The sequence below is a fragment of the Urocitellus parryii genome, chromosome 3 (assembly GCF_045843805.1).
Source record: "Urocitellus parryii isolate mUroPar1 chromosome 3, mUroPar1.hap1, whole genome shotgun sequence".
NCBI lineage: Eukaryota > Metazoa > Chordata > Mammalia > Rodentia > Sciuridae > Urocitellus > Urocitellus parryii.
In genome coordinates, this window is record NC_135533.1 from 198,936,626 (window position 1) to 198,945,695 (window position 9,070).

General features: G+C 40.5%; 1 pseudogene; it reads left to right on the forward strand.

Annotated features, from left to right (window-relative positions):
- The first annotated feature begins 1,094 nt into the window (after window positions 1-1,094).
- LOC113196292 (grpE protein homolog 1, mitochondrial pseudogene) lies at window positions 1,095-1,875 on the forward strand (annotated as a pseudogene).
- The last annotated feature ends 7,195 nt before the right edge of the window (window positions 1,876-9,070 follow it).

Sequence of the window (9,070 nt, forward strand, 5' to 3'; positions counted from 1 at the left end):
TGATTTTGATCTCCATCAATCAGCCCCTTAAAGCCTAGTTCAACAGTAATTTCTTGAAAAGTGTCTGGATGTCCATCCATGTATGTGTTCATTTAGCAGTGGGGGAGAGTCTGGGGGATGGAGATTGAGAGCAATCTCTGGTGAGTCCTTGCTCACCAGAAGCTTGTGTCTTGGGGAGGGTGTAGGGCACTGCCCAGGGCCTCTCAAATGAAACTAGCATGGGGAGATGCTGAGAGGACCTCTGACAGTTGTGGGTATATGTCTGCATCGTTGAACAAGGAGCATTCTGAGGAGTCCTCCCTCCCCTCCATGGTGCCTCCTCTTCTCTGTCTCCCAGTGAGTCTCCCCACACCCAGCCTCCCTCAATGCACACACAACATTGTGCCACTTCTCTTCTGTCATGCGCCCAGCCTCACCCATTCTTTCCCCTACACCATCCATCCTTCCAAACCAACAACAATTCTGTCCAATCAGAAACGAGGAGGAAGCATGCTCTCCCCAGCAGACAAGGAACAGAACCAGCATGAAAAACTAGAATCATGTCAAACATCTCCCGCGGGAGGGGAGAGGCCACGGATGATAATGGAAATGTTGCTTGCTGCCATGACAACCATAATCATTCAGCCAGGGTACCAAGGGCTTGGAGGCAAAGACCCCAGTTGGATGTTTATTTCTCCAGCATCTCTAAGGAGGTAGAAACCAAAAAGGAGACGTCTTCAGGCCTCCATTTGTTACCTGCTGGAGAAGTAGAGTATTTGGCGGGGACTGGTCCATCTTTCTCCAGTCTGCCACCAATTATGACATCACTTTCAGTTCACCCTGATTCTAACTCATCATTTATATCAACCATTTTGGCTATGGCCACTGAGAGTCCCCTGGCAGCCAGGTGTGGGAGGTTTGGCCACAGGCTGGGAAGAGTGGCCTTGGTCTCAAGGCAAGGTCAGAGTCATGGCCAGCACCAGGATGGCTCTAGGGCCTGTGAAATCTCCACACAAACACATTACCTACATCATGTCTGGGGATGGGAAGACAGGAAGCAGAACCAACCCCCCAAATTAAAAGTTACTGAGGTGATGGAGGCTGCAGCAGCAGTCATGGTGGCTCTGTGGGTAAGGCTGGCACAGCGCAGTCTCCGGGCTTTGGCATTATCTCTCGGGCCCTTTCCTCAGTCATTGTGCATGGCTAAAAACAAAAGAACAATGGCCAAAGCCTGGAAGAGGACATGGTTCACAATGAGCATAAGATAGAGCCTCCCTGTACACACAAGACCCTCTTGGAAGAGAAGGTCAGGTTGGAAAAGCAACTGAGAGGCACCATGGAAATATATAAATGAGCTTTGGCAGATACTGTGAACTTGAGGCAGAGGAGCCAAAAACTGATAGAAGATGCAAAATTACATGGCATCCAAGGCTTCTGACTTGCTGGAGGTTGCAGACATTCTGGAGAAGGTAATCTAGAGTGTTCCAAAAGAAGAAATTAAAGATGACAACCCTCACCTGAAAAGCCTGCACGGAGGTGGGGGGTGGGCTGGTGCTGACCGAGGTGCAGATCCAGAAGGTGTTCTCAAAGCACGGCTTGCTCAAGCTGGACTCCCTTGGAGCCAAATTTGACCCTTATGAACATGAGGCGCTATTCCACACACCAGTAGAGGGCAAGGAGCCGGCCACAGTGGCGCTGGTTACCAAGGTAGGGCACACCCTCAGCACTGCCCTGGTGGGGGTGATGAAGGAAGCATGGCTGCCTCCCAAGGGGCCTTTGGCCTTTAAGTCACTTGCTGTAACTCTTCAAAGGCGGGTTCATCTTTTCTCATCAGGGAGTCCAGCCTTGATGGAAAGCTTAAGTGGCTACATGGAATCAAGCTGGTGGCACAGTTGAGTTCAGCAGCTCTGGTTTTGGAGTCTGGTTTTTTAGTACACCACGTGTTTAGTAGCTTCATATGCTTCCAGAAAAGGGCAGATGGGACCTCTATGTTATCATGAATAAGGCTGTATCTGCTCAAACCCGTGATTGCAAAGTACTTTAAACAAATAAAAGGTCTTTAGGAAATGTCCAAAAAAAAAAAAAAAAGCTATTGAGAAAAAAAAAAACCTAAAACCAGCAATAGGAAACTAAGAACAATGAGCAGGAGCTTGTTCTGGTCGTAGGTGAAATCACAGCTAATTTCCAGAAGGCCAAACTGAGAAAAGGGACTGCTGAGGTCAGGGATGGTCTGCGTGGCTGGTGGCTTATGAATAGGAACATGAATGTTCTGTCACAGACTTTCTCCAGCTGCACTGGGAGCTAAGGTGGCCACAGAGACTTAGGATGGGGCCATTTCTGAGGAATGGGTAAAGGTCATCTCCAGAGAAGCTGTCGTCTCCTCTGAGGCCTCTGAGGCAGCACAGCATGAAGCCCCAGCTCACATCAGGTAAGAGAGCCATCTTTAAGCCTGTCTGACCTCTGATTTATCCTGCATTGTTAGGATGACAAACAAGGAATCAGCACCCTCCTCCACACTACATCCAGCCAGCACCCCTGCCCCAAGCAATATGTAGCTTTCCAGGGTTTCTGCACTTAAGTAATGACATGCCAAGTGCCAAAACTCTCAAATGGTGGAAGATAGTATCAAAGTATAAAATACTGCCTGGTGTGTATTCCTTTAAGAGAATCCATCATGGTGGGCATGGTGGCACACATGCCTGTAATCCCAGTGACTCGGGAGGCTGAGGCAGGAGGATCTCCAGTTCAAATCCAGCCTCAGCAACTTAGTGAAGTCCTAAGCAACTTAGTGAGACCCTGTCTCAGAATAAAAAATAAAATGAACTGGGGATGCAACTCGGTGGTAAGGAGCTCCCGAGTTCAATCCCTTGTACTCAAAAAACAAACAAATAAAAAGAGAATCCATCTCTGCTAGGGCATCTTGGAAGGAAGGAGGAGGTTGCTAGACTATGCTACCACTTCCCATTCTATTAAATACAGTGTGTGGTTCAGAGCCACATGGGCATTTATGAATCCCACTCCTCTATGGGCTCAACAGAGCTTGATTTTTGATTTGCCTGTGGATCAAAGAAAGGCCACTTATCCCTATGGGACATCTCCTTCTAACATATTGGCACTGTTCCGCAGGGAAAAGTGAAACAAAAGCCGAATTTATTCAGACAGGAGTTTCAAAGTTAAAACATCAAGGAAATAGATCAAAACTTAAAAAAAAAAAAGTTTAAAAAACCCCAGCTCCAACCTAAGTTCTCTAACATTTCATATTTCCAAAAAAATCACAAGAAACGGTTGAACTATCCCAAAAGACTATATTCACTTTATTTCCGTTAAATGCCTCAAAGCAAAAAGTCCAAGGGTCCTGACTTTTCGCTCTCTACTGTCCATCTTATGGTCAAAGTCCACTTTCCATGCTCGTGGGGACTAGCACTGTGCCTGTCAAAGTGACAGTTGCCACAGCATGCTTACTGCTTCAGAATAAAAGAAGTTGAACATTTACATCCAAATGTCTCACAGATTTACCCTACTGTAACATGGAGCCCCAAACAAACAAATAAAAACTGGCTTTAAAACCAATGCCATTGAAAAGTTTGGCAGGATCCTTAAAGGTTATACTTACATACCTACCATATGGTCCAGTCATTCCATTCCTAGGTATTTACCCAAGAAAAAAGAAAATATATGTCCATACAAAAGCTTTTACATGAATGTACAGAATCACTTTATTTGTAATAACCCAAAGGTAGAAACAATCCATATATCTGTTAGTAATAAATAAATAAATATGGTAAAATGTAAACAAAATGGACAAATTGGGGTGGATTTATATACAATGGAAGGCTACTCATCAATAAGAAAAGGAGAAACGACTGATACAAACAACACGAATATATTAAAACAATTATGCTATGTAAAAAATCCAGATTAAAAAAGGAACCATATTGTATGATTTTATTTATATAAAACTTTAGAAATTTAATTTCTTGTGACTAAAAGCAAATTGGTGGTTGCCTTGAGAGGAGGGCCCAGAAAGCCAGGGGGAGAAATTTCAAAGGGGCCTAAAGATATTTTCAGGGGTGATGGATATGTTCACTTTCTTGAATTTGATGGTTTCATGCATGTATACATGTGTTAAAACTCATCATTTGGGGCTAGGGTTGCGGCTCAGGGGTATTGTGCTCACCTAGCCTGTATGAGGCACTGGGTTTGATCCTCTGCACTACATAAATGTAAAATAAAAATATTGTGTTCACCTAAAACTAAACAATAAATATTAACAAAAACCTCATCATTTGAACACTTTACATGCATGCAGTTTATTAATCATGCCTTAATTAAGCTATTTAAATATTTTTTTAATTTATTTTTTATTTTTTATTTTTTTATTATTGGTCGTTCAAAACATTACATAGTTCTTAATACATCATATTACACGGTTTGATTCAAGTGGGTTATGAACTCCCACTTTTACCCCGTATACAGATTGCTGAATCACATCAGTTACCCTTCCATTGATTGACATATTGCCTTTCTAGTGTCTGATGTATTCTGCTGTCTGTCCTATTCTCTACTATCCCCCCTCCCCTCCCCTCCCCTTTTCTCTCTCTACCCCTTCTACTGTAAATCATTTCTTCCATTTGTATTATCTTGTCTTGCCCCTCCTTTCCTCTTATATGTCATTTTGTATAACCCTGAGGATTGCCTTCCATTTCCATGCGATTTCCCTTCTCACTCCCTTTCCCTCCCACCTCTCATCCCTGTTTAATGTGAATCTTCTTCTCAAGCTCTTCGTCCCTACCCTGTCCTTGTTTACTCCCCTTATATCAAAGGGGTCATTTGGTATTTGTTTTTTAAAGATTGACTAGCTTCACTTAGCATAATCTGCTCTAATGCCATCCATTTCCCTCCAAATTCTATGATTTTGTCATTTTTTAATGCAGAGTAATACTCCATAGTGTATAAATGCCACATTTTTTTTTATCCATTCATCTATTGAAGGGCATCTAGGCTGATTCCACAGTCTTGCTATCGTGAATTGAGCTGCTATGAACATCGATGTAGCAGTGTCCCTGTAGCATGCTCTTATTAGGTCTTTAGGGAATAGACCGAGAAGGGGAATAGCTGGGTCAAATGGTGGTTCCATTCCCAGCTTTCCAAGAAATCTCCATACTGCTTTCCAAATTGGCTGCACCAATTTGCAGTCCCACCAGCAATGAACAAGAGTGCCCTTTTCCCCGCATCCTCTCCAGCACTTATTGTTGTTTGACTTCCTAATGGCTGCCTGCCAATCTTACTGGAGTGAGATGGTATCTTAGGGTAGTTTTGATTTGCATTTCTCTGACTGCTAGCGATGGTGAGCATTTCTTCATGTATTTATTGATTGATTGTATGTCCTCCTCTGAGAAGTGTCTGTTCAGGTCCTTGGCCCATTTATTGATTGGGTTATTTGTTATCTTATTGTCTAATTTTTTGAGTTCTTTGTATATTCTGGTTATTAGGGCTCTATCTGAAGTGTGTGGAGTAAAGATGTGTTCCCAGGACGTAGGCTCCCTGTTTATCTCTCTTATTGTTTCTTTTGCTGAGAAAAAACTTTTTAGTTTGAGTAAGTCCCATTTGTTGATTCTAGTTGTTAACTCTTGCGCTATGGGTGTCCTATTGAGGAATTTGGAGCCCGATCCCACAGCATGTAGATCATAACCAACTTTTTCTTCTATCAGATGCCGTGTCTCTGATTTAATATCAAGCTCCTTGATCCATTTTGAGTTAACTTTTGTGCACGGCGAGAGATAGGGATTCAGATTCATTTTGATGCAAATGGATTTCCAGTTTTCCCAGCACCATTTGTTGAAGATGCTATCCTTCCTCCATTGCATGCTTTTAGCCCCTTTATCAAATATAAGATAGTTGTAGTTTTGTGGATTGGTTACTGTGTCCTCTATTCTGTACCATTGGTCCACCCGCCTGTTTTGGTACCAGTACCATGCTGTTTTTGTTACTATTGCTCTATAGTATAGTTTGAAGTCTGGTATCGCTATACCGCCTGATTCACACTTCCTGCTTAGCATTGTTTTTGCTATTCTGGGTCTTTTATTATTCCATATGAATTTCATGATTCTTTTATCTATTTCTACAAGATATGCTGTTGGGATTTTGATTGGCATTGCATTGAACTTATAGAGAACTTTTGGTAATATCGCCATTTTGATGATGTTAGTTCTGCCTATCCATGAGCAGGGTGTATTTTTCCATCTTCTATATCTTTCTTTAGGGTTCTGTAATTTTCATTGTATAAATCTTTCACCTCTTTTGTTAGGTTGATTCCCAAGTATTTTATTTTTTGGGGGGGATATTGTGAATGGAGTAGTTGTCCTCATTTCTGTTTCAGAGGATTTGTCGCTGATATACAGGAATGCCTTTGATTTATGCGTGTTGATCTTATATCCTGCCACTTTGCTGAATTCATTTATTAGCTCTAATAGCTTCTTTGTAGACCCTTTTGGGTCTGCTAGGTATAGGATCATATCATCTGCAAATAGTGATAATTTAAGTTCTTCTTTTCCTATTTTTATGCCTTTAATTTCTTTCGTCTGCCTAATTGCTCTGGCCAGTGTTTCGAGGACTATGTTGAACAGAAGTGGTGAGAGAGGGCATCCCTGTCTTGTACCAGATCTTAGAGGGAATGCCTTCAATTTTTCTCCATTCAGAATGATGCTGGCCTGTGGCTTATCATAGATTGCTTTTACAATGTTGAGGTATGATCCAGTTATCCCTAATTTTTCTAGAGTTTTGAACATAAAGGGATGCTGTACTTTGTCGAATGCTTTTTCTGCATCTATCGAGATGATCATATGGTTCTTATTTTTAAGTCTATTGATGTGGTGAATAACATTTATTGATTTCCGTATATTGAACCAGCCTTGCATCCCAAGGATGAATCCTACTTGATCATGGTGTATAATTTTTTTGATATGTATTTGAATCCGATTCGCCAGAATTTTATTGAGGATTTTTGCGTCAAGGTTCATTAGAGATATTGGTCTGTAGTTTTCTTTCTTTGAAGTGTCTTTGTCTGGTTTCGGAATCAGGGTGATGTTGGCCTCGTAGAATGAATTTGGAAGTTCTCCCTCTTTTTCTATTTCCTGAAATAGCTTGAGAAGTATTGGTGTTAGTTCCTCTTTAAAGGTTTTGTAAAACTCTGCTGTATACCCATCCGGTCCTGGGCTTTTCTTAGTTGGTAATCTTTTGATGGTTTCTTCTATTTCCTCTATTGTTATTGGTCTGTTTAGGTTGTCTATATCCTCCTGCCTCAATCTGGGCAGATTATATGACTTAAGAAATTTATCGATGCCTTCACTATCTTCTATTTTATTGGAGTATAAGGATTCAAAATAATTTCTGATTATCTTCTGTATTTCTGAAGTGTCTGTTGTGATATTGCCTTTTTCATCCCGTATGCTAGTAATTTGGGTTCTCTCTCTTCTTCTCTTCGTTAGCATGGCTAAGGGTCTGTCAATTTTATTTATTTTTTCAAAAAACCAACTTTTAGTTTTGTCAATTTTTTCAATTGTTTCTTTTGTTTCAATTTCATTAATTTCAGCTCTGATTTTAATTATTTCTTGCCTTCTACTTCTTTTGCTGTTGTTTTGCTCTTCTTTTTCTAGGATTTTGAGATGAAGTATGAGATCATTTATTTGTTGGTTTTTTTCTTTTTTTGAGGAATGAACTCCAAGCAATGAATTTTCCTCTTAGAACTGCTTTCAGTGTGTCCCCTAGATTCCGATATGTTGTGTCTGTGTTTTTATTTAACTCTAGGAAGTTTTTAATTTCCTCCTTGATGTCTTCTAAAACCCATTGATCACTCAGCAACCTATTGTTCATTCTCCAAGTGATGCTTGATTTTTCCTTCCTTCTTTTATCATTGATTTTCAGTTTCATTCCATTGTGGTCAGATAAGATGCATGGTATTATCTCTACCCCTTTATATTGTCTAAGAGTTGCCCTGTGACATAATATATGGTCTATTTTTGAGAAGGTTCCATGTGCTGCTGAGAAAAAAGTGTAACTACTTGATGTTGGGTGGTATAGTCTATATATGTCAATTAGGTCTAGGTTGTTAATTGTGTTATTGAGTTCTATAGTTTCCTTATTTAACTTTTGTTTGGAAGATCTGTCCAGTGGTGAGAGAGGTGTGTTGAAGTCTCCCATGATTATTGTATGGTGGTCTATTAGACTCTTGAACTTGAGAAGAGTATGCTTGATGAACAGAGCTGCACCATTATTTGGGGCATATATATTTATGATTGTTATGTCTTGTTGGTGTATGGTTCCCTTGAGCAGTATGAAGTGTCCTTCTTTATCCCTTTTGATTAACTTTGGCTTGAAATCTATTTTATTAGATATGAGTATGGCCACTCCTGCTTGTTTCCGCAGTCCATATGAGTGGTATGATTTTTCCCAACCTTTCACCTTCAGTCTATGAATATCTTTTCCTATCAGATGCGTCTCCTGTAGGCAGCATATTGTTGGGTCTTGTTTTGTGATCCATTCTACTAGCCTGTGTCTCTTGATTGGTGAGTTTAAGCCATTAACATTTAGGGTTATTATTGAGATATGGTTTGTTCTTCTAGCCATATTTGTTTATTGATGTTACTAAACCTGATTTGTTATCCTCTTTGACTACTTTCCCCCCTTTACTGTCCTACCTCCCATTGTTGGTTTTCAATGTTATTTTCCATTTCCTCTTCCTGTAATGTTTTGCCAAGGATTTTTTGAAGAGATGGTTTTCTAGCTTCGAATTCTTTTAACTTTTGTTTATCGTGGAAGGTTTTAATTTCATCTTCTATCCTGAAGCTTAATTTCGCCGGATACACGATTCTTGGTTGGAACCCATTTTCTTTTAGAGTTTGAAATATGCTATTCCAAGATCTTCTAGCTTTCAGAGTCTGTGTTGAGAGATCAGCTGTTATCCTGATTGGTTTACCCCTAAATGTAATCTGCTTTCTTTCACTTGCAGCTTTTAAAATTCTCTCCTTATTCTGTATGTTGGACATCTTCATTATAATGTGTCTAGGTGTGGATCTCTTATGATTTTGCACAT